This window comes from Taudactylus pleione, unplaced genomic scaffold (assembly GCF_031769625.1).
Source record: "Taudactylus pleione unplaced genomic scaffold, aTauple2 ptg000181l, whole genome shotgun sequence".
Taxonomy (NCBI): domain Eukaryota; kingdom Metazoa; phylum Chordata; class Amphibia; order Anura; family Myobatrachidae; genus Taudactylus; species Taudactylus pleione.
In genome coordinates, this window is record NW_028284583.1 from 1,429,038 (window position 1) to 1,455,700 (window position 26,663).

Here is a 26,663-nt window from a genome sequence, read left to right on the forward strand (position 1 = left end):
CACCTGGGTAAACAGGGTATGTGCAAGTTGGTGAGGGCATACTGGTGCGCACCAGGTTTTTCTTCACAAGCAGAGAAGATAGCAATGTCCTGTCTGACCTGCTTGAGAAAGAACATAGGGAAAGCGATCCCTACCGAACCGTCCCACATTCCACCGACTGATGGACCTTTCCAGGTGATACAAATTGATTTCGTCCAATTACCACCCTGCAGGAACCTTAAGTATGTACTAGTGTGCACAGACATATTTTCTAACTGGGTTGAGGCCTACCCAGTGGCCACTAATACTGCTGCGTTTACTGCCAAGAAAATAGTTCAGGAATTTGTATGCAGGTACAGTATCCCTAGAATCATCGAGAGTGATAGGGGTACCCATTTCACAGGTGATGTTTTTCAAAATATGTGTAAGCTGATGGGTATTAATAGCCGACTTCACACCTCCTACCGACCGCAAGCCAGGGCCAAGGTAGAGAGGATGAACGGGACTATTAAAAATAAGCTAAGTAAAATCATGGCAGAGACTTGACTAGGATGGCCAGAAGCGTTACCCTTGGTCCTACATAGCATAAGGACCACTCCTAGACCTCCTCTGAATCTGTCCCCATTTGAAATATTGTTCGGTAGACAACCTCATTTGATTATAAGTCCACAGGAAGATCTAAAGGGTAACAACGAGGTAACTGTGAAGTATCTTATATCAATGAGTAAGCAGTTAAAGCAACAGCAGCAGAAACTGAAATTGTTGTCTAATGATATGCCTGAAACGAACTGTCATGATGTTGAACCAGGAGAATATGTAATGATCAGAAATTTCTTGCGTTCAGGTTGTTTGACTGATCGGTGGGAAGGTCCGTACCAGGTGCTGCTGACGAGTACTACATCTTTGAAGGTGGCCGAGAGAGATACCTGGGTCCATTCCACTCACTGCAAAAAGGTCAATCAACCGGTGGAGAAACAAGTCGGAGACAAAGCTGATAGCGTGGATCTGTCGCACGCGAGCTTGTTCGGGGAGGATTGAAAAGGTCGTAGTAAGATACCTGAACTGAGAGAAATTCGCAGGTCTTGTTGTGACAATGGACGGGCCTGCTGTGTTCATTTTCATATTCTCTTTTAGAGTGTTCACCATCCTGGTCAGTCCGGGGATATCCAGTGTCTATGATGGGGGACCGATTGAGGAAACGTGAGCTGATGGCAGTGCTGATGGAGTGGAGACAGGAGGAGTGCAATGCCAATCAGGGGAGTGTCTTTCCAATCTTAGTACTGTTATTGTTAAAAGAGCTATCATTCCGGATACTCGGGGAAGGTGTGGAGGGTTATCGTCTGAGGATTCCTGTATTTGTGAGCTTTGTGGGTCCCTAGTTGATGAGAACTGTATCCAACGGTGCCAACCTAAATATAATCCGTACTGCGGAGGGTATCCTTTAGAGGATTATCATAGCATGGTAGGCAAAGTGTTAAATCAAACTGATTGCTGGGTGTGTTAACATGTGCCCCAGGGACAGCATAACGTAGGGTTGGTACCATTTCCGCAGAATACCACGGAAATTTTAGAATTGCAAAAAGGGAAAACATTGGATGGAAAATTCCTCTCATCCAAACCACCTCATTTCAAACTCTATCAATTCCAAGTAGATAGATCACTTTTGTGTTTAAACATAACCAACCCCAATAAACCCGGGAGTTGGGAAGTGACAGGGAATAATCAGACGATGACCTTCTCACAAAGAGCTGATAATGAGCCTATAAATCATGATCTGCTGTGCTCCATTAAGTCTGGTGGGAAACATTTTTGGTATCGGTATACATTGAGTTCCACCAAATAAATTATTGGTAAGGTGCCAGATGGTTATTGTGCTAAAATAATACAGCCAGAGACATGCATGAACGAGATGGAAGACCCAGAAATAGGGTTGTTTGTAAGGGAAATGTGCTTAATGATAATGATGCATACCATTCCTTATGTTCTCCCTGATAATGTATATTTCATCTGTGGAAGAAAAGCGTATAAATGGCTCTCCCCGAGTTCCGATGGTTTGTGTTACCTGGGAAGAGTAGTCCCAGAAGTTATGACCCTCACACATGTTGAAATGCTGGGTATACATAAAAACATACCGTCACCATATCTTCACACACAATATGAACACAGGGGCAAAAGAAATATGGTACCTGGTGATATACATAGATCCACTCAGTTAATCAGTGAGACAACTGGCTTTCAAGTTTTGGTCGCATTGGACCCCACCAGGATCGCTCGGGGTACATTAAATTTTAGATATATCCAGGAACTTGCTAAATTAATAGATAATATCACCGAGATGTACGATGACACATTCAGGTATACAGGGAGAGAATTGCAAGTGTACAAGAAAGAACTGGTGCAACATAGGCTAGTGTTTAATTATTTAACTGCTGTTACTGGAGGGTATTGCATAACATTGGCCACTCAATTTGGAGTAAAATGTTGCACCTATGTCACCAATGATACCAGCGACCCTAAGGAGGTGATAGACCGGAAGATGGATGAAATTCTGCAGCTAAAGTGGGAATTTCGCAAGAACCATAACGCTTCAGTGGCTGAAGTAGGGGAAAAGATAGAAGGATGGGTGTCATGGCTGAACCCAGTGAAATGGTTCTCAGGCCTAGGGGAATGGGTCCAGGAAGTGATCGCTAGCATAGGCAAATTCTTGATCCTTATACTAATTGTCATCATAATAATTGGCATATGCGTCCAGTGTGTTCCTGTTGTGTTGAAGTGTGGAAAATGTAAAAACAGTGAAACGAAAAAACGAAACTATGATGGTGGTCAGAAATGATATGTATACCGAGGTAGATACAGAACTGCATTACAACCCTGAGCTTGGAAATACAATCATTTGATGTATTATATTTAGACATGCATTGAATGTATTATTGAAATGTTATTCATAAGAACACCTCAGATAATGTAAAGTCTCAATTCCCCTTCAAGACTGCTTTTATAAGACTGGTGCATTCCCACACCTTTCACATGATCTTCCAAGATCCGTGGTGTGCGTATAATAGTAGTTTTATGTCCCCACCAAGAGACTCATTATTGATGGATTAAGAACCACCTTGTGCCATCCCATAATAACACTAAATAATATATAAATGTAAGCCTAAATTAAATCCTAATAGCAGATTGTGATAGCATGTTGTTTGCTATCAAAGGGTGGACTGTCAAAGCTGAATAATTGGCTGAGACAAGTTCAGCTTAAAATTTAATCGCGGCGACGCCATCTTGCGACTGGCCACAAGACGCCATCTTGAGAATGGCAGCAAGACTCCATTTTAGAAAAGAAAGCTTACACAAGCGCCATTTTGTCAAAAATACATAGTACACAATCCACAGTGCAAAATTGCTAAAAGTAGCAATTTTGCTACTCACAACGCAAAGTTGCTAAAAAGTAGCACGAACAGCTTTTAACAATCTTCCCCAAACACCTACCGACAGTGTTTAGCAGACATAAAATAACTTTCCAACACATTAAAATCACTACAGACTTATATTTGAGCAGTAGCAAATTAGTGGTGTTTTCCCTGCACTTTATGTTAAACATAGGACAACGCAAAATAGCTATTTAGACGCACAGCCAACTTTTTAGTGATCTTTCCCAAACCCATACTGGCATGCTCTCACACATACACAGAAGCCTTTCCAACTTAGTGCTGGTCGCTAAGTGCCCCACAGACCCTCAAACGCATAACACAATTTAGTGTCATTTCTCCCTGCATACACATTTAAAAGCAATGGTCCCGCAGCGCGAAAGGAATGATTATTACTTGGTTTAATCGCAATGTCAGCATATAAAGAAATGAATGTTTTCTGTAACTATGGCTTAGTAAATGGCAATTGGACCGTGTTTGGTGCCGTACTGATCTACTCTGTTCCCACAGCGTTCCGGTGGCATCGGTGAGGAGATCAGAACATGCGGCTATGAAATATGAATGTTAGAGAGAATAACTTCTTGAAATGTTGTATGCCATAGTTAGATTAGATTTATTATGCAGCGGGAAGGTGAACACAATCAGGCTGTTAGAGGCTGGGTTGAGTCTTTGCACTGACCTATGAATTGTACCATAACGGAAGAAGCAAGAAGAGGAACCAATGAGAACCTGCCAACGTATTCTATTGTATTGCTTATCCCAGTACGGGTATATATGTGAGTGCTCTGAAACGAGATGCCAGGCTGCGGTGTTCCCGTTATGCTGTTTCTACGAAGGTCTCATTATTGATGCCGGTAACTGGTCCCAGAGCGCACGCGTGTGTATTGACTGTACCTTATGACCTAATGTTTGTACAATTTTGTTTGCACTCATTGTTAGATCATAGCGTGGTAACATCTGTACTTTTACCATAATAATAAACTTTAGCGCGTTGGACCGCTATTCAACTGTCTTAGAGTTTTATTAATGGTATAATTAAACACAGCGCTAATTAGCGACACCGTATGGTTTTAGGAGGTATAGGCAGGTTTTATCTTAGAGGTTCTAGGCAGGTGAATCTTAGAGGTTTATAGGCAGGAATGTACTAAAGGTTCATTGCACGATTCAACAAGGCCATCCTGGATTGGGTTCAACCTACTACACTGAAAGCCATTCAACGTTTTCTTGGTTTTGCCAATTATCAGAGATTTATCAAATAATTTTCATCCATTGTCGCTCCCACTGTGGAATTTACTTAAAAAGGGGCCGCTGTTCTCAAATGGCCAGCCAAGACACTTAATGCCTTCAATTTGCTTTAGTCAGCATTCATTTCCGCTCCTGTCCTTTGTCATCCCCATCTGGATCTTCCATTTATTGTCGAAGTGGATGCTTCTGAAGTTGGTGTGGTTGCCATTTTGTCCCAAAAAGATCTTGGAGATAATAAATTGCATCCATGTGCCTTTTTCTCACGGAAATTTGCTACAGCTGAGAAGAATTATGGCGGGTATAGGGAGTTATTGGCAATCAAGTGGGCATTTGAAGACTGGGCGCACTGGCTGGAAGAAGCAAATCACGTAATCACAGTATTAATGGATCATAAGAACTTGTCCTACATTGAGACCGCTAAGAGATTAAATGCTAGGCAAGCTTGTTGGGCCTTGTTCTTCACTCGTTTCAACTATGTTATTTCTTTTCGACCAGGCTCCAAGAATCTCAAGGCGGATGCTCTATCAAAGATTTCAATACACTCAGGGCCTGATTCAGAACCGGACGCTCTTTGAGAGCGCTCGCTCTGAATCAAGGTGTACCTGTATTTTTTTAAAGACGGAATCCTGGCCGCTCACTAAGCTGTGGGTATTCACCCACAGCTTTAGTGAGCGGCCAGGTGATGATCACGATGGTCACGACCATCGCGTCCATCGGGGCTTGCGACGAGACCATTGTGGTAGGGTCTCGTTCCCGCAAGCCCCAGTGAGCTTTCGGCTCTAATAGAGCTGGAAGCTCACCACTGACATCACTCGTGATGTCAGTGGGGCCGTCCCCAAACGGCAGGCGTTTGGCCAGCCACCCCCCCTGCCTGCCTCAAAAATGGGGGAAGCTGTCAATCACAATCGACAGCTGCCCTGCTTTGGTGCGAGACCCATAGCGATTGAGCGCCCGTCGCTGGCCCGGTCTCGCGCATGCCGGAGCCAGCTCCGGCATGCGCATTAGGGGACCATCGACCCACTTGCGAGTGGTTCTGAATCAGGCCCTCAGTCTCTCAGAGTCTTGGTGGAGACTATCAATCCTGCTTCTCATATCCATTTAGCCTTGACCAGGAATTTAGCTCTCAATGTCTGTCAGTCTGAAGCTCCTTCTGGGAAACAGTCGGGAGTACTCTTTGTTCCTGAGAGATTTCGTAAGGCAGTTCTGTTGGACTTCCATTGATCCAAAGCTATTGGTCATCCTGGCATCTCCAAAACAGCTGAATTACTGTCTCGCTCAGGTTGATGGCATGATGACAAGATGTTCATAAATTTGTTTTGGCCTGGGATGTCTGTGCCCGGAATTAATCTTCTCGTACTGCTCCTTCTGGTCTTCTACATCCCCTTCCTATTCCTTCAAAGTCCTGGACTCATATTGCCATGGACTTTGTTGATCTTCCTTCATCTTCTCGTTGCTCGGTCATCTGGTCAGTTGTTGACAGTTTCAGTAAAATGGCTCATTTCATTCCATTCTCCAAACTGTCTTCTGCCAAAGAATTATCTACTCTATTCATTGAACATATTTTCAGACTCACTGGCTTGCCGGTGGATATTGTTTCTGTGGTGGGAATGTTTGTTGCACATTTTTTGATAAATTTTTGTTCTGCTCTGGGCATCAGCCTCAGTTTGTCCTTCAAATACCATCCCCATCTCATGGACAGACAGAACGGGTTAACCAGTCCTTGGAGCAATATCTCCAGTGTTTTGTCTCCAAATACCAGAATGATTGGGTTTCCCTTTTGCCTGTTGCATAATTTGCCTTTAATAACTCTTGCCACTCATTTTCCTCCATTTCTCATTTTTTTGTAATTCTGGGCTGCACCCTAGAGTTATTTCTTTTGAGACTCCGGTCTTTTGGAAGAAGGTTCGCCAGTGTCTTTTTAAAGCATCCTGTTGCTCCAAGACATGGGCTGATAAACATCGTAAGAACATTAACATTCGCCAACAGTCACAGAAGTTGGGCCCTAAATTCATTGGTCCTTTCAGAATCATCTCTCAGATTAATCCTGTTGCCTTTCTTTTGAAATTACCCAACACCCTCAAAATCAACAATACATTTCATTATTCTCTGCTCACACCATTTATTTCTTCTACCAGGTTCAATTCCAGATGGCCGGCTAGACCTTCGACTGTTCTCATCCGGGGCCATTAAGAATTTTTCGTGGAGAACATCTTGGATTCCAGTTTCTCATGAGGAGCTCTTCAGTTCTTGGTTCATTAGTAGGGGTATGGGCCAGAGGAGCGCTCCTGAGTTCCAGAGAGATCTTTACACGCTCTTGCCTTGAAAAAAAGTTTTTTTTTCTGAACTTTCCTAATAAACTAGATTATAGGGGTTCCTTAACCTCTCATCAAGTGGGGGGGGGGGAGTTCTTTCACAAGCCACCATTGCATCTTGCTGGACATTGGGGTTCCTGGCAACTCGCTCAGGCCTGTTGCTGGACGTGGACACCATGCTTCCAATCCATGAAGTCCTGGCTGCTCCGTCATCTCTGCCTGGACCAAATTGGTTCCTCCTCCATTTTCTTTCCCACTTGTGCAATGCTCAGATGCTAGTGATAGCGTCTTACACATGTTTCTGGTTCCATAGTGTTGGTTTCTCTCCTTGTGTTACTCCAGCGTCTCCTGTCTTGGCTGTGTTGTTGTTACAGGACACGCTGCAGTGTCTGAGTGGACTCAGCCTAAATCCGTGGCTATCTCCACTGCACTGTGTCTCCAGTCATCTCAGCTGCCATACTACATCCTGACGGCATCAGCCGCATTGCAGCATCTGAGTACCCTCAGCCATAAGATCCCAGCTATTTCTGCTGCTCTGCATCTCCAGTCTTCTCAGCTGCTGTTCTACATCTGGGCAGCATCAGCCACAACTGCAGCATCTGAGTGCTCTGTGCCATACACCTCTACTAGTTCTGCATCTTCAGACATCCCTGCCAATCATCTCCAGCCCTCAAGGCTGCAATTTGGCAGCAGAGCCACATCCCTGCCAAATATCTCCAGCCCTCAAGGGTGCATGCAGGCCGCAAGGCCACATCCCTGCCAAACATCTCCAGCCCTCAAAACTGCAACTTGGCCACATCCGTCAAGCATTTCCAGCCCTCAAGGCTGCAACTGGACAATCTTTTCTGTTGACCCCATTGCTTCATATAATACTCTGTACTATTGCCCTCATCAAAGGTGAATCTTATCTGGGATTCATAACAAAGCTCCAGTGAAGAACCAGGAGTGGAAAGAAATGTGTATGTTGAGCCCATTCACCCAAAAGAACATCCTGGCGACTTAGGAAAGACCGATTCCCAATTCTGCACCTCAGGGATGTAGACTGCCTCTACATTGATGAAAGATGCCATACCACCCAAAGGAGAATATGACTGACCTCCTACCTGGCGCCATGACACCGTGTGACACCTGATGGTTTCTGTATGTGACAGCTGTCACATTGTCGGACTGTACCTGGACTGGACAATGCTGTTGAGGCAGAGCTAGACAGAGAGCTTTGTAGACCGCTTGGAGCCCCAGAATGTTGATCAGTAGGTGGCTCTTCCTGAGCCATCCACCGCCCCTGACTCTCGAAGACTTTCAACGATGGTGAGGAAGCCCCAGTCCTAGATCCAGGAGAGGCGACCCCTGAAGCCACAACCAGAAAGAGTGATGCACTGCCCGAATCTAGACCTGAGCTGCAGGTGGGACCTGTTCCACCAAACCAGAAATTCCAACTGGAGAAGCCAGGAAGTAAACCTGGCATACTCCCATGTTGAAGGTGGAGACCAGAGAGCCCGGGATCTGCATGCAAGTGTCTACCTATATATATATTATTATTTTTTTACTTGATAACCCATCCGTGAGCCAAGAGAAGGCCCACCGTGACACAAAAGAGATTTCCCGTGGTCCTCCAGTAACTGGGCCAGGAGAATGAGGCAATCTAGATAGAATTTGGATCCCCCTGCTCTGGAGATGAGCCTCCATGACTTCAAAAAGACATGAGGAGCCATGAAAAGTCCAAATGGCAAAGCCAGAAACTGGAAAAGTTCCTCCTGAACAGCAAACCTGAGGAATTGCTAGTGACAGAGTTGGATGGGAACATGTAAATAGGATATTAAAGAAGGCCAAGTCTTTCCCGTTTCCAAAATTAGTATGATGGAGCAAATCGATACCTAAGTGTCCTGAAGTTTCAGCTAGTGCCCAGAGAATGAGGGTGGCCTGAAACAAGCTGTCATCTGACCAGTAAGAGGCTAGTATAGGAGCTCGCACCTTCAGACAAGGGGCCAGAACAATGATTCTGGAGGCCAGAGGGGAGCGAGTAAAGTCTCCCAGAGCTTTAGCTGCTCCTCTGAGATTTTTGGGAACCCACTAACATAACTGAGCCCTTTTGAGACACAAACCTGGGCTGTGCAGGTCCATAGATGGGAACACTAACCCAGAACGACTAGTCAGCTAGGTTATTAGTCATCATTCGTTTTCTCTACACTATGAACAAAACGCCGGAAACCATCCACCCATACTGGGGTTGCCCAGATGGAACTCCCAACCTATGGCAACAGACCTGCCAACTGTCCCTTGAGGAGGAACATCCCTAGAGGAGGAACATCCTAATCAAGAAAATAGAGGGTCTGGTGCAGACAGAAAGTATTTAGGTGCTACAAAGAACATCTCTAAAAAGAGAGCAGCCTCTAAGCTCCTAGAGTCCATGACAGCATGCCAGGAATGCAGCCAGAGGACTTCCTGACCACCACGGCAGAAGTCAGCAACTAAGAGATTAATACTCCTATAAGAACTAGGTAGTAGCCAGTCTGTCCCACAAGAGACAAAAACTTGCCCTTGAACTGAGACCATCCTATAGGGCATCTGCCCAGCAGCCCCTAGCCCTAGCAAGCCAAGCAAAAGCAAGGGATGTGCACTACAACTGAACATTCTGGGTAGACTATCCAGCTGCCCAGGATAACAAATGTAAAAAGTTGGGCAAGAGCAACCACCAGAGGAAGTTAGATTCCCAAGTTGCCAGACCCATAGCTGGTAGTGGATAAACCAAAGCAATTGTACTTAAAGAAGCCTCCGCTAACACCTATGGTAAGTACCTGTGCTCTGGACTAGGGGCCTGCTGTCTACAATTACAGAAATATCCTTACAAGGGCCTCAACATTTTAAAAGGAATGGAGACTCTATCCTCCTGCACCAAAGCACAGACTCACAGTTGATTAGGCCTAGAGCCGTCTGGCTTGGAAAACCTGTGCTGAGTTATGTCTTCATTGGTTGACATGTGCCACTCCCATACTTGGTAAGTGAAGGAGTGCAGCACTTACTTTGCTGTATGGCAGGTGTGAACCCCCTGTAGAATGGAGACCTGCACATTAGACCTACAGACCATAGAAGGTTCTAACTGGGTCGTCTGAAAATTGGTTAGTTAACATTCACATCACCTGTAATTGGACGCCTCTGCCAGCTTCCTTGACTGCCCTAGTCAAAGGAACATTAACGCAGCGCTGGTATGAAACACCTGGCACCGAGGCCTGTATCCTATGCCATTGTGGTTTGAACCCTGAGGCAAACAAACGTTAAAAACCCAGAGGCCTTGGAGAAAGTACATTAGTACACAGAGTCCTCTAGAAAAAGGCTCAACAGCTACACCACACAGAAGCACCCACCTCCCCGGGTGCCTCAATCTTGGAGGCCATTTCAAAGCAGTCCAAGTGTATCCCCCACATAAAAGTTATAAAAACAGTGATGTGTAGGATTACGAGGTTGTGCCATGAATGAGAAGTGTCACAAATACAGAAATAAGTGCGGCTATAAAAAGAAAACTCAAGTCATACTGATGGTAAGAAATTTCTCAATGACTGAGACATTAACGGTCCCATCATTGTTACCTATAGTACAGTACCATCTTGCTTTACTAATGGGATATTTAGGGCCTGATTCACTACGGATTGCAATATAGCATACGCATGCAGTTCAATGTGAGTGGAAGCTAATCTATTGCGATCGCAATGCCACCGCAGAACTACATAAGGACGCCCACTTTACCAGACACACACATCCGTAATGGTTAGCAAGACTGCGAAAACATCGGTACAAATCGAGTACCATCGGACCCATACACACAGTTAGCACAGGTCAGACCTCACTCAGAAATTGCTTACTTCTTATCGCAGTGGCTAATTTATGTACACCCATGCAACGGCATCCCAACGCACTGGCACACCTGCGTTCGCACGACTACCCCCCGTCACCACCCACAAACTGCACTTCCTGTAAATCATTCTGCCATGAATTCTTTTGGGGTGCCTTGCGCCTCAGACGTGAACCCCTTAATGTTAGGGATGCCAGCATAGAGGAGCCTTGATGCTGGCCTGGCGCTTATTCATATATTTGCAAATGTATGTAACTACCTCTGAATTTATATTATGTAGGATTCAAGTATTTTTGTTGATATTGCTGCAGTGTGCTGGAGGGCATCTCCCTTTTTTTCTCTATGGTTCAGTATAAACCCTGCCCTTTACAAGCATCTGTGCAATGTCATTAAGCTGATGTGAGCAACCGCCATAGTTTTTGTTTGCAGTTTTGAGAGGCATGAAGGGAGCCAGCATTGGGAGGATGTGCTGGTCCATATAGTGCCATGTGGCTTCTGGGGTACCTCCTAGCTGAGTCAGCTCTCGGCTTATACATGTGCTGTTATTATGCAGTACATTAATTTGTAATTAATATATGACCCAGAGTGGGTGCTACTATTAGGTAGCAATAATTATTTTGGGGTGAGAGTTGGGCCTTTTTCAGGGCATCACCACTTAATTCACATACTTTATCATCACCTTTCTATTTGTTTTTTTATTATTTATGTAATTTTAATTCTTTCTCATTTTATTAACACTTATTGATTATCTTTACACATCTATACTTTACACTTCACGATCACCTTTTTTCCCTTTTTCGTGTGATGCCCTGGGAACGGTCCTTGGTTTCTTTTGGGGTGCCTTGCGCCTCGGACGTGAACCCCGCAATGTTAGGGACGCCAGTATAGAGGAGCCTTGACACTGGCCTGGTGCTTATTCATGTATTTGCAAATGTATGTAACTAATACCTCTGAATTTCTATTATTATGTAGGATTCAAGTATTTTTGTTGATATTGCTGCAGTGTGCTGGAGGGAAACTCCCTTTTTTTCTGTTGTTCAGTATAAACCCTGCCCTTTACAAGCACATGTGCAATGTCATTAAGCTGATGTTAGTGACCACCATACTTTTTGTATGGATCTGCATCTCCTCTATGATTGCAGTCCTGATCTCAGTGGCTGGTTCATGCACTGCAATGCATACGCAGTATGCAACAATCGGCCGATTGCGTGCATATAAGCAACTGCGTTCCTTGCCAAATCAGGCCCTTAGTTAGATATAAACATATTCACATCATATAAGCACATTTAGACACATAATGAGAGTTATGATAAGAAATTACCTTTTAACCTTTGTTAACTCTCTTTCTTCAAAGTCCATAGGTTCCACAGGGAGACCTTGGGGTGTAGGTGATGGATCTGGAATCCGGGCACCACGCAGTTAAAAGCTTTCAGCTCCCAGGATGCACTGGTCCACTGTCACTATACCCCGTCCCCGATGCACCTCACTTCGTAATGAGCCATAGGCTGGAGGAGGATAAGAGGATGACTGGTACACTCAAGAATCACATTCTCACAAAGAAGGAGACGGAAAACCGGAGACCAGCAACATAGCCCATATGAAGCAAGGTGCGTCAGGGTAGGTGCCTGTGGACATTATGGACTTCGAAGAAAGTTAATAAAGGTAAGTTATTCAGGGTCCATAGGCTCCACAGGGAGACGTTAGGGATGTCCCAAAGCAGTCCTTTTAAGGGTGGGGACACTCCTGTGCTGAGAGGAGAATCCGAATCTGGCGCCCAAAGAAAGCATCCTGAGAGGCGAAGGTATCAAAGGCATAGAACTTTAGAAAGGTCTGTACAGAAGACCACATGACCTCCTTACACAGCTGAACAGCCGAGGCACCATGGCGAGCTGCCCATGAAGGACCCACATACCGAGTGGAATGAGCAGTAACAGAAGCCAGAACAGGAAGGCCTGCCTGCATGTAGGCCTCTGAGATAATCAAACAAACAAAGCCATCCAGCCAATGTTTGTTTATTGGCTGGCCGTCCTTTCTTGCGAAATCCATAGAGTGCAAATAAGGAGTCCGCTTTTCTGAGGGAACTGGTATGGCCCACATAAATCCTGAGGGCACAGGCCACATCCAAAGAGGCCTCACCTGCCGAGAGGTCCGGTGATTGAAAGGCCGGTACTATCATTTCCTCATTAATATGGAAAATAGAAACAACCTTAGGAAGGAACCCAGGACACAGCCCAGCCCAGTCCTGGTGAAATATTAGAAAAGGGGTGCAACAGGAGAGTGCCCCCAACTCTGACATTCTCCAACTCGATGCAATCACCAGAAGAAAGAGTCTTAGCTGTTAACCACTTGAGTCCCACCGAATATAGTGGTTCAAATGGGGGACCCTGGAGGGCCCGAAGAACTACCGCCAAATCCCAATGAGCCACTGGGGAGACAAGGGAGGTTGAATATGGAGGACACCCTGAAAGAATGTTTGGATATCCGGCAGTGGAGCAAGTCTACATTGGAACCATACTGACAGAGCATAGACATGCACTTTCAACGAGGCCAGGCTGAGACAAAGGTCCAATCCAGCTTGAAGGAAGGCCAGGAAATCCGAAACACTTGAGGGTCGTAATTTCTTGGACGACACCATTGGAAATAAGTTTGCCACTCTGTGGTAGATCCTAGCAGAAGCTGGCTTACGCACTCTAAGCATCGTGTTGATGACAGAGCAAGAGAATCCTTTGGACCTTAGGAGGGATGTCTCCAGAGTCACGCCATCAAAGACAGACGATCCAGGTTCGGGTGAAGGCAAGGACCCTGAGGCAGCAGGAACGGAGTGGTGATGGAGAGACTCTGAAGATCTACGTACCAATGATGTCTGGGTCAAGCTGAAGCCACCAGCAGAACTGTGCTTCAGTCTTGTTTGAACTTCCGAAGAACTCGAGGAAGAAGGGAGACTGGAAGAAACAGGTACACAAACTGAAAGGTCCACTTCACTGACAGAGCGTCTACCAAGGTTGCTTCGGCATCTCTTGTTCTGGACTCGTACACTGGTAGTTTGTGATTATGTCGGGAGGCCATGAGGTCCACCTCTGGGAGGCCATTTGTCCACTAGGAGTTGAAACACCTCTTTGTGAAGAGACCCTTCCACGACCATTTTGCACGTCATGACGGCTGAGTAAGGCCGCTTCCCAATTGAGAACTCCCGGAATGAACACTGACTAAATGGCCGGGAGGTGACACTTCTGTCATTGCTGCCAGACTTCCAGTACCTCCTTGATGGTTGATGTAAGCCACCGTGGTGGTGTTGTTGGACTGAAATTGCACTTGTTTTCCGTGAAGTATGTGCTTGGCCAGCTTGAGGGCACTGTACACAGCCCGAAGTTCCAATATGTTGATTGGAAGGGTTGCTTTGACTGCTGTCCAATGGCGCTGAAAAGAGTGCGTACCGGTCACTGTGCCCCAGCCCCGGAGACTGGTGTCAGGAGTACCCAATCCGGGATCCAAAAGGGGCAACCCTTTGTAAAATGAGAAGTCAGTAGCCACCAAGACAGAGACAGATGCACCTCCGGAGAGCACCATTGTCTGAGCTTTGATCCGGTAGGGTAATCCATTCCACCTGGAGAGGATCAGCTCCTGCAGAGGCCTGGAATGAAACTGAGCATATTCCAACATGTCAAATGTGAACACCATGGATCCCAGGACCTGCGTCGCTGAGTGGACGGACACCCGGCGACTGTGGAGGCATCTGTGAACTGGGCCTGATTCAGAGCCGGACGCTATTTGTGGACGGTCGTTCCAAAAAAGGGTCCGGCTATTTAAATTGAATGCTCGCTCTTTGCGGATTGTTGACGCCTCTATGTCTGAGCGAGCAAGCAAACGAAAAATGCGCTCGCTATTTTGTAAAGACGCCCCTTTGCCGTTCGCATCACACGTCATCTCCGGTATTTATTAGATTAATCGGGTACAGCGAAAGGCATCTGAACTGCTCGCAGTGCTTGTGGTAGGTTTTTCCTACCGCAATCACTGCGAGCGGTTCAGGCTAAAAGACAACCAAGTGACGTGGTCGATGATGCTCCTTTAATAATTATGCACTCCCATTAAACGCCCTTTTGACCGTTTGGCACGATCTCCACTCCCCTGTTTCAAGCACCTTCCCCTGTTACCACGCACAAGCAGTACATTCTGTCAATCAAATTAGCAGTCCCTCGCTGTTTTGCGAGCGCACGATTTCCGACCGCAATGACTGGTTTGCACATGTGCATTACGACCCATATGCAGTTGTGCGAACATCGCTCAGAGCGAACGAGCGGCTCTGATTCAGGTCCTCTGTTGTAATATGGAGATCTTTTCTAAAGTCAGAAAGATTCTCTGCTGTTGAGAATCCAGAAGGGCTCCCAGATGAACCATCCTCTGTGAGGGGACCAGGGAGGACTTTTTCCAATTGATTAACCACCTGTGCACCTGTAAAAAAGCAATTGTCAGTTGTAGGTGGTGGCAAAGCACTTATGAAGAACCCACTAACAGGAGGAGGTCATGCAGGTATGCTAGTAGCCAGATACCCTGACTCCGTAGATGGGCCGCCATGATAGCCATAACTTTGGTAAACACCCTTGGAGCTGTGGCCGGCCAAAGGGTAACGCCCAAAACTAGAACTGTTGCTGTAGTATAGCAAACCGGAGATAACGCTGGTGAGAGGGCCTTATAGGAACATGTAGGTATGCGTCCTGAATATCCAGCGATACCATAAAAACCACAGGTTCCATAGCCAGTATGATGGAATGTTGGGTTTCCATCCGGATAGGCCGATGAGAACCATTCGGCTTCTGCATCAGAAAGAGTACAATAATAACACTGGGATAGTGGGATTGGGACAATCACCTCTGCTTGCAGTATGGCTTTCTGGATCTGTAAGGCCTTGTTCTTGTCTGGAGGGCCTGTGCAGAAAAAATGGTGGGGAGGTCTTCGAAGGAATGAGAGGGCGTATCCATGAGAGACCACTTCTCTTACCCAAGCGTCCTTGGTGGTTTGACACCAGCACTGGGTGAACTGAAGTAGTCGGCCTCCCACTCTGGGATCCCCCAGTGGGAGGCCCACCCCCTCAGGCTGAGGGTTTATCCTCTGGTTTGGAAGTAGGGCGTCTTGTGCTCCAGGCCTGTTTCTTAGGCTTAGCCGCCTTCTTGACAGCTGACTGTCTAGGAAAAGACTGTCCTTTTGGTTTTCCTTGGGGACGAAAGGACCGAAAGAGGTTCGATATTTTGAAGGAGCAGATGCTAAAGGCAGAAACGCAGATTTCGATGCTGCCAATGTGTCAACAATCTTGTCCAGGTCTGGACCAAACAAGATCTCCCCATTGTATGGTAATGCTTCCAGGCCTCTTAGAATCAGCACCCGCCCTCCAAGAGCGCAGCCACAGGGAACGGTGAGCAGACACGGCTGCAGCCAAGACTCTGGAGGTCAGTAGAATGGCATCCAGCATTGCCTCATCCATATATATAGAGCAGCATCCTGAATGTGGCCAGCCAATGACAGATGATTCTCAGGAGCCTCCAAGGGGAAGGAGTCCTCAAGTGTATGATACAGGGTGGATGTATTTGCATAAATAAATAAAAAACAAACACACAGATATAAAAAAAAAAACTATAAAATCGCTAAAAAGATGTATGAAGAAATAGAGGGGAGATGGGTAAGGTATAGGGAAGTGAGGTGGGCACAGATATAAAAAAACAAACAAACTATAAATCATTAAAAAGATGTATGAAGAAATAGAGGGGAGATGGGTAAGGTATAGGGAAGTGAGGTGGGGTTTGGGTAAGCAAAAATAAAAAAAATATAAATAATGAAAAAAAACAAAAAAACAGTATATCGCTAAAAGATGTATGAAGAAATAGAGGGGGGGAGATGGGTAAGGGAGTGTTACCCATTTCCTGAGGCTCACTGTAAAAAATGGGAATCGCCCCCTGAGGTCGGGTTTGGGGCCAATACCTTATGCACTAAGCACTGGACAAGTTTTTTCACACTCCAACTTTGCACAAAAGCACTAAACATTGGTAATTTGTGTTTTTGACCGCTTTGCTTACCCAAACCCCACCTCACTTCCCTATCCCTTCTCCCCTCCTCTATTTCTTCATACATCTTTTAGCGATTTACTGGGGGGGGCTTATATTGTGGTCTGTTTGTGTTTTTTTTTTTTTTTTTTGTTCATTTGATGTTTACATTTTTTTTTTTTTACTTACCCAAACCCCACCTCACTTCCCTATCCCTTACCCATCTCCCCTCTATTTCTTCAAACATCTTTTTAGCAATTGATTGTTTTTTATTTTGGTGTGTTTATTTGTTTTTTTTTGTTATTGTTTGGCTGTTTTTTTATTTATTTATGCAAACACATCCACCCTGTATCATACACTAACACGTTCATTTAGCACCCAATGTGGTAACATTTACCTATATACCAATCCAGTAACACAGAGCAGCTTTTTTTATTCTTTTTAGTGCAGCAAACTAACATTATCCTCTGAGTCCTCAAGTGCATCGGCCAAGCTCGCTATAGCTTTAGCTACCCATGAAATAACCACTGACGGTCGGGCAACAGCTCCTGAAAGAGCGTATATGGATTTCAAGTAAGTTTCCACTTTCCTGGCTGTAGGATCTTTTAATTAAATGTAAGGCATACGTAACGTAGCACTTTTAATTAAACGTGTAACGTGGGAATCCAACGCAGGGGAGCGATCCCATTTTTTACAGTGAGCCTCAAGCAATGGGTAACATGAGGCCAAACGCTTTTGAAGTTGATACCTCTTACCAGGCGATTGCAGGCAGCAGCCATGTGTTCTACTAGCTGATCTGAGAGAGGGAATACTGCTGAAGTCACCTTTAAACAGAGGGTGTTTGGATTGAGGGGCTGGCTCGTCATCCCCTATTACCAAAATGGACCTGACGGCAGACACCAAGGCAGGAATATTAATATTTGACTTAGTCTCCACCACTTGCTGAGGGGATTCGCGGTTAGAGGCATCAGCAATCTCTCCGTCGTCACATGACATCTCAGACTCTGAGAGCTGTGTGGACTGAGATGACAAAACAGGAAGTTTACCTGGCTTTAGGGGTTTCTCACCATGCAACATGGTCTGAAGGGCAGTAGAAGCCGCCACCAAGCTCTGCAATGAAGTAGAGAAAACATCTATCCATGGTGGAGGCATAATCTGTAGAAGTCCCTGTGAGGGAATGACAATTTGCTGTGGTACAGGAAGAGTCTGCATAATCTGTGGTAGTCCCTGCTGAGGTAACCCTATAGGGGGAAAAACAGCCGGAACCGCTAGGCGGCCAGGACCTGAGAAAAAGCAGCCCAAGGGGGCTCGTGTACCGGTGTTGGGGGGTTTGTGGTGCCTGGAATATTATAACACCTCACACAACCCATCCCGAACCAAATCCTCTTCACTTAAACCTGCAGCACAATCTACAAGACAGCAGAATGGGTGCAGAAGTGCGCTCGTTACCCTTGTCAGACATATCTGCAAAGTAGAGATACAATGTGGCACTGGGTACAATGCAACAAGTATATAGGTTGCTAGTAGGAGAACAATACACTGGTCCTGTCTGATGCTTGGGTAAGCTGCAGGAGCCCACTGCTTAAATATGGCACAGAGCAACACACAACAGTATGTGACAGACCTCACAAAAATAACTTTTTTTTTATATATATGTGAGGTATAGGAACCACCCTAACTACACCTGTATTAGGACAGAAATAGAGAAAGGGTATAGATATATGCTGACAGTTAGGAAAAAAAAAAACAGACAGGCAGCAATAGCATAAGTCACATCAAATGCAGAAATCACACTGCAAAATTGGCACTACATTCAACTACACAGACTCAGTGTCTGGTAGGCTATATACACTGACCCGAGGAAGAGGCATGTAGGGGGGACCGGACCACGCCCTGTCCTGAGAGAGCTGTGAATGAACCACAGAAGAAAACAGCCGCCGGAAACCTCAGAGGGGGCATGCCCGGAGAACAGCTCAGAGAAGCCAGTCCTCAGAGGAAAGGCGCCTCGGGGGGGGGGGGGGGTGATTTTAATGGGGAAGCAGTCTCCCCTTGCTGATTATTTAACCCCTGGGATGCTGGTTCCCACCAATTGTCCCTGGTGGGCTAGTGGATCATGGTGGTTAGAGCCTGCATCCACACTCAGCACCTCCGGTCTGTCCCGAGACTGGAGGTATGACTGCCACCGCAAGCGGTGCCCCGCCTTACCTGTCCCCTTACGTCCAGTTGCAGTCTGGGTCCTCCTACGGGGCCTTGGCTAGCACTGACCCCAAAATGACCGCTGAGATCCCATAGCTCTGTACTGGTGTTGCAGCATTGGAGGGGTGATGGAGCGGCAGCGCAGACTTCCCCCAGACAGTCTGCTGCTGCACGCTCTCCGTAGTAAAATAATTAACCTCCCATAAAATAAAGGGCTGTCTAAGCAGCCCCCTGCGTAGTGGTGACCGACTCCAGCCGGGCACCAACTAAGCTGAGGTGCCTCTGGCTCGGGGTATAGGGAGAGTGGACCAGTGCATCCTGGAAGCTGACAGCTTTTAACTGTGTGGTGCCCGGATTCCAGCTCCATCACCTACACCCAAGGGTCTCCCTGTGGAGTCTATGGACCCTGAATATATTTTATAATATATACATATTATACATACACACCCCCCCAAAGACATAAAAATGCACACAATATATTCAATATTCAAAGGCACAGACCAAAGGACAATAATACTGCTCAATAAGCTAGCCCTAATAGAGCAGGAAGGAGTTAAATGTATACCAGACTAACTAGTGTGGTATACATGGAGACAAGAGCCCAACTACTCTTCGGAGGTGTGCTGAGGCATGCATTGTGTAAATGGCTGCCCAGCATTTCTCAATAGGAGGGGAGAGTAAATGCACTGGGACAGGCTAAATGCTGTGAGCAAGCAAACGTACCCAGGTGCGGGGGAAGGGGTCAACAGGAAGCCCGACTCCCCTTTGAAATGGACCCCAGGGACATGGCCCTCACCACTGCCAGCAGTGTCCTGCTCCCAAGTGCCCTAGTGTGGAGCAGGGACACCCTGAACCCACACTACCAGTAGTCTGTGGTCTCCACACCAGCGGTGTTAAGCCACCAGCATGAGGCTCCCTGCAAGCAGGGATCTGCGCTTCACTACCCCCACCAGCGTCCGGCTGCGGGCAGTGGTGTGCATATCTGAACGCAGAGTCCCGCACCGGAGGTCACCAATCCAGTTGCCATAGCTGCCGACACCGGGGTCATTGAAGAAGCAGGGCGTCCTATAGGACACCCTGCACTGCCCACTCTGGTTATAAATTAATTAAAATAAACTAAAATTTACAGGGGCCACTCTGTGACATCACAAGGAGGGTTGCGGGCCACACCCAGGTATCACCAAGGTGTAGACTGACACTCCCCCACAGTGACAGGAGCCGGGTGCTGCACTGTAGTATTAAGACACTGCAACTCAAGCAGTGAGCACCTCCCCAGTAATATTAATAATGGGACCACGGGGGATCAGGGTGCGCGCGGCTAAGCCGCGCTCAAAATGTCCCTCCCCGCACTGGGTACACCATGGGGAGGGACGCCACTGGGGCCACTTAGCAGCCCACACAAATTGGCACCTCCAGCTCAGCACCAAACTAAAATCAGTTGCCTGTGGCTGGGTCATAGGTGTGAGGGAGCAGGGCCTGATGGGTAAGAAGTTTTAACTATTTGGTGCCCAGACTCCTCCCCAACCTATACTCAGCGTAAAGGCCGTGTCCCCTATAGAGGAAGTAGAAATAGTATTTCTGCAGCTTTGATGAGGTTAGTTTGAAGTAGCTCTCGCGTTTGAAGACTATGAATGTTTCTCAGTGTACATAGTGCAGTTTTATTTATTTTTGCAGGCAGGGAGTGGGGATCTTTGACATTGTTCGAGAGGAATTTTAGTGTATGACAGAGGTTCCTGAACTCGGTCCTCAAGGCACCCTAATGCTGGGTACACACCTAACAGATAAAGTGAAAAATAAGTAATGAACACATCAACATTTTTCTCAGTAAATATATCTGTAGTGGGGCTATTGTAATGAAATTTTCACCAAATGTCAGCAACAAATCATGCAAACCACACATGCAAAGTAATCAACCATAGATGTCCATAAAATATGAGATATGGTAAGAACTTACCCTTGTTATCTCTATTTCAACAAAGTCCTTAGGGTTCCATAGGATACCTTGGGGTATAGGCGTTGACGGCAGACATCGGGCACCTCAGAGTTAGTTTTCAGCCTCCCAGGATGCACTGGGGTCCCTCTCCTATACCCCGCCCCAAGGCATCTCAGTTACGTAACAAGCGATAGGCCGGAGAAGAAAGAGAGAGAAGTTCTCTAACACACAAGAATCATTTTCTCACCAGAAGGAGACGGAAAAAAACGGTGACCAGATCAAAGCCCATCTGCAGTACAGGTACGGCAGGGCAGGAGTCCTGTGGAACCGTATGGACTTCGCAGAAATAGAGATAGAGATAACAAGGGTAAGTTCTTATCTCTCATATTTTCTACTTCAGAGTAAATAGCGTATCCCCACAGGATCCGGGCACCACGCAGTTAAAAGCTTTCAGCTCCCAGGATACACTGGTCCACTGTCACTATACCCCGCCCCCGAGCCAGAGGCACCTCAGTTCGTAATGAGCCATAGGCCGGAGGAGAAGAGAGGATGACTGGTACACTCAAGAATCACATTCTCACAAAGGAGACGGAAAACCGGAGACCAGCAACATAGCCCATATGAAGCAAGGTGTGTCAGGGCAGGTGCCTGTGGACCCTATGGACTTCGAAGAAATTTTATAAAAGGTAAGTTCTTCAGGGTCCATAGGCTCCACAGGGAGATGTTAGGGATGTCCCAAAGCAGTATCCTTTAAGGGTGGGGACGCTCCTGTGCTGAAAGGAGAATCCGCCGCCCGAAGGAAGCATCCTGAGAAGAGAAGGTATCGAATGCATAATACCTCACAAAAGGTATGGACAGAAGACCACGTGGTTGCCTCGCAAAGCTGAACAGCAGAGGCACCATGGCGAGCTGCCCACGACGGACCCACAGACCAAGTAGAATGAGCCCTAACAGAGGATGGTGCAGGAAGGCCCTCCTGAGTGTAAGCTTCAGAAATCGCCATGCAAATCCATCCAGCCAAAGTTTGCTTAGGGGCAGGCCAACCCTTCATACGGAAACCAAAGAGGACAAACAAGGAGTCCGACTTCCGAAAAGAATTTTTACGGTCAACATAAATCCTGAGAGCACGTACCACATCCAAGGAGGCCTCACCAGCCGAGAGGTCTGGGGGATTAAAGGCCGGCACTATAATTTCCTCATTGTGGTAACTAGAAACCTTAGGTAGGAAACCAGGGCGAGTGTGAAGCACCGCCCTATCCCTATGAAAAAGCAGAAAGGGAGGGCGACACGATAGAGCCCCCAATTCTGACACCCTTCTGGCCGAAGCAATGGCCAGAAGAAACACTCTTAGCTGTAAGACATTTTAAATCCACTGAGCCCACTGGTTAAAATGGTGGTCCTTGGAGAGCCCTCAGGACCACAGCCAAATCCCAAGGAATAAAAGGGAGGCTGAATACGAAGGACACCTTGCAGAGGGGTGCGGACATCAGGAAGAGTAGCAATCCTACGCTGAAACCACACTGACAGGGCAGAAACTTGCACCTTCAGGGAAGCAAGGCGAAGACAGTGATCTAAGCCCGCCTGTAGGAAAGCCAAAACCCTGGATATCCTGAACACCTGAGGATCATAGCCTCTAGGGCGACACCATTCAAAGAAAGTATGCCACGCTCTGTGGTAAATTCTTGCAGACGCAGGCTTCCGAGCTCTGAGCATGGTGTTAACTACAGAGCCGGAAAAACCCCTGGACCTTAAGAGGGCTGTCTCAACAGCCACACCGTCAAAGACAGACGACTCAGGTCCGGGTAAAGGCAAGGACCCTGAGACAACAGGTCTGGACATTGAGGCAACAACATCGGAGTATCTATGGAGAGACTCCGAAAATCTGAGTACCAGTGACGTCTGGGCCATGCTGGAGCTATCAACAGGATCGTGCCTCCTTCTTGCTTGAATTTTCGAGTTACTCGAGGAAGAAGGGAGGGAAGAGGTACACAAACCTGAAAGTCCACCGGACAGAGAGTCTACCAGAAGAGCCTCCACGTTCTTGACCCGTACACAGGCAGCTTGGTGTTGTGTCGTGTGGCCATAAGGTATATCTCCGGAGGAACCCACTTGTTCACCAGTAGTTGAAACACCTCCTGATGAAGAGACCATTCCCCTGGATGCACGTCTTGACGGCTGAGAAAGACTGCTGCCCAGTTGAGGACTCCCGGTATGAACACATTGCCGAGATGGCAGGGAGATTGTCCTCTGCCCAAGCCAGAATGCGGGTCACCTCTGTCAGTGCCGCCTTTGTGTTCCTCCTTGGCAGTTTATGTAAGCCACCGTGGTGGCATTGTCTGACTGTACCTGCACGGGTTTTCTGTGAACATGTCTTGCTTGCTGAAGAGCTCTGAATACTGCCCGAAGTTCCAAGATGTTTATTGGAAGCGCAGATTCTGCTGGTGTCCACCTGCCCTGGAACAAGTGTGGACCAGTCACTGCTCCCCAGCCTCGGAGACTGGCGTCCGTTGTCAGAAGGACCCAGTTCGCTACCCAAAAGGAGTGTCCTCTGTTCAGGTGAGCCAACTGTAGCAACCAGGCCAGAGACAGACGTACTTCTGGAGAAAGCAACATGGTCTGTGTCTTTATCCAATGGGGCAACCCATTCCATCATCTGGAGTGTATCAATTTCTGCAGAGGTCTGGAGTGAAACTGGGCATATTCCACCATGTCGAACATTAACACCATGGAGTCCAGTAACCTCATCGCTGAGTGAACAGACTCGGCGGCTCTGAAGGCAATTGCGTACCTTTGCCTGTAATGCAGAGATCTTTTCCTCCTTCACAAAGATCCTCTGTTGTTGAGAGTCCAACAGGGCTCAGAGATGGAGTATCCTCTGCGAGGGAATCAGGGTGGATTTCTTCCAGTTTATCAACCAGCCGTGATTCTGCAACACAGATATTGTCAGTTGCAGATGGTGCTGGAGGATCTCTGGAGACCTTGCTAACAACAGAAGGTCGTCCAAATAAGGCAACAAGCGGACTCCCTGCATCTGCAGGTGGGCTGCCATGACTTCAGTAAATACTCGAGGCGCTGGGGCCAGACCAAAGGACAGTGCCTGGAACTGGAAATGTTGGTTGAGCACTGCAAACATGAGGAATTGCTGGTGTACTAAGATCATAGGGACATACAGGTAGGCGTCCTGAATGCCCAACACCACCATGAAATCCCCAGGCTCCATTGCCAGAATAATGGAACGCATGGTCTCCATCCTGAACCAAGGGACCCTCAAGTATTTGTTGAGGGATTTCAGGTTGAGGATGGGCCAGTAAGACCCATTGGGTTTCTGCACCAGAAAGAGATTGGAATAGTATCCCGTGCCCCTCTGGTGTAACGGAACAGGCATTATAAGTCCAGCCTGGAGCATAGAGTGCAACACTTTCTGGAGTTCCAGGGCCTTGTCCTGATCTGACGGAAAAACCGTCTGGGAGGCCTTCGCCGGAAGGAGAGGGCATACCCCCCGAGAGACCACCTCTTGTACCCAAGTGTCCTTGGTAGTCTGGTACCAGCACTGGGCGAACTGAAGCAGGCAGCCTCCCACTCTGGGGTCCCCCAAGGGGAGTCTCGTCCTGTCAGACTGAAGGCTTATCATCTGACTTGGGAGTAGGACGTCTTGTACTCGAAGCCTGCTACTTTGGCTTGGCAGATTTCCTGTTTCCTGACTGTCTTGGAAAGGACTGTATCTTGGACTTACCCTGGGCCCTATAAGGCCGAAAGGCTTACCAGACACTGATGGGACTGTAGCCGATGGCAAACACGCAGATTTAGCTGCTGCCAGCATGGCCACAATTTTGTCCAGATCAAGACCAAACAGGACCTGTCCATTAAAAGGAAAGCATTCCAATCCCTTTTTGGAATCTGCATCCACTTTCCAAGAGCGCAACCACAGGGAGCGGCAAGGCGCTACTGCTGCAGAGGAGATTCTGGAAGTGAGGAGACCTATATCCAAGTCTGCCTCGTTAATGTACGTGGCAGAGTCTCTGAGACTGCCAACTAATTCCACTTGCTCAGCTAAGGAATCAGTATCCAGAGACGCCTCCAAGTTATCTGCCCAGCGCTCCATGGCTCTGGCCACCCAGCATACGGCCATAGCCGGTCTGGAAGCCCCTCCAGCAAGGGAATAAATGGATTTTAAACATATTTCCACCTTGCGATCCGTAACATCTTTTAAAGAGGACATAGGCAATGTAGCACTCCTCACTAGGCGTGTGACATGAGAATCCACCTGTGGAGGGGTTTCCCATTTGGAAAATTAATTATCCGCAAATGGGTATGCAAAAGCCAAGCGTTTTTGAGGCTGGAACCACTTACCCGGATTTTTCCACGCCTCCTCTAAATGATCCACTAACTGACCAGACAAGGGAGATGCCACTGTATTTCCTCCAACATCCTTAAAGAAGGCATATTTAGATTTGGCCACGGGGTGATTCTCATCCTCAATAACCAAGGCAGGACGGACTCTCCGTATAAGGCCAGGTATAGACTTTTTAGACTTGGACTCCGCTTCCTTTGCACAATGGGGCTCTTGGGACTGAACCCGTTTATTATTGACTTTTCAGACCAACTGATGACCTATAAAAGAGTGTCTCATTACCAAGGTGTCACACAAGAAACATCTTATGATGGGTAAAAGCAGAGAGAGCTCTCAAGACCTTCGCAACATTATTGTTGCAAAACATACTGATGGCATTACAGAAGGATTTCTAAATTTCTGAATGTTCCATTGAGCACTGTTGGTGCCATAACCCGAAAGTGGAAAGAACATAATTCCACCATAAACCGGCCACGACCAGGTGCTCCTCGCAAGATTTCTGACAGAGGAGTGAAAAGAATTATCAGAAGAGTGGTCCAAGAGCCAAGGACCACTTGTGGAGAGCTTCAGAAAGACCTGGAATTATCAGGTACAATTGTTACAAAGAAAACAATAACTAATGCACTGAACTGCCATGGCCTGTATGCACGTTCACCACGCAAGATTCCATTGCTGAAGAAAAAGCATGTTGAAGCTCGTTTAAAGTTTGCTGCACAACATTTGGACAAGCCTGTGAAATACTGGGAGAATATATTCTGGTCAGATGAGACCAAAACTGAACTCTTTGGATGCCATAATACACACCATGTTTGGAGGAGAAATGGCACTGCACATCACCCCAAAAACACCATACCAATAGTGAAGTTTGGAGGTGGGAACAGCATACTGTGGGGCTGTTTTTCAGCATACTGTGTGGCATACTTCATATGATTGAAGGAAGAATGAATGGAAAAAGTCATTCTTGATAAAAATCTGCTGCCATCTACCAGGATGCTGAAGATGAAACGAAGGTGGACATTTCAGCAAGACAATGATCCCAAACACACAGCCAAGGACACACTCAATTGGTTTCAGAGAAAGAAAATAAAACTGATAGAATGGCCCAGCCAATCACCTGACTTGAATCAAATTGAAAATCTATGTAAAAAACTAAAGACAAGAGTTCATAGAAAAGGCTCACGGAACCTTCAAGATTTGAAGACTGTTTGTGTGGAAGAATGGGCCAAAATAATACCTGAGCAATGCATGAGACTAGTTTCTTCATACAGGAGGAGTCTTAAAGCTATCACTACCAACAAAGGCTTTTGTACTAAGTATTAAAAAAATTTCAGCAAGCGTGTTCA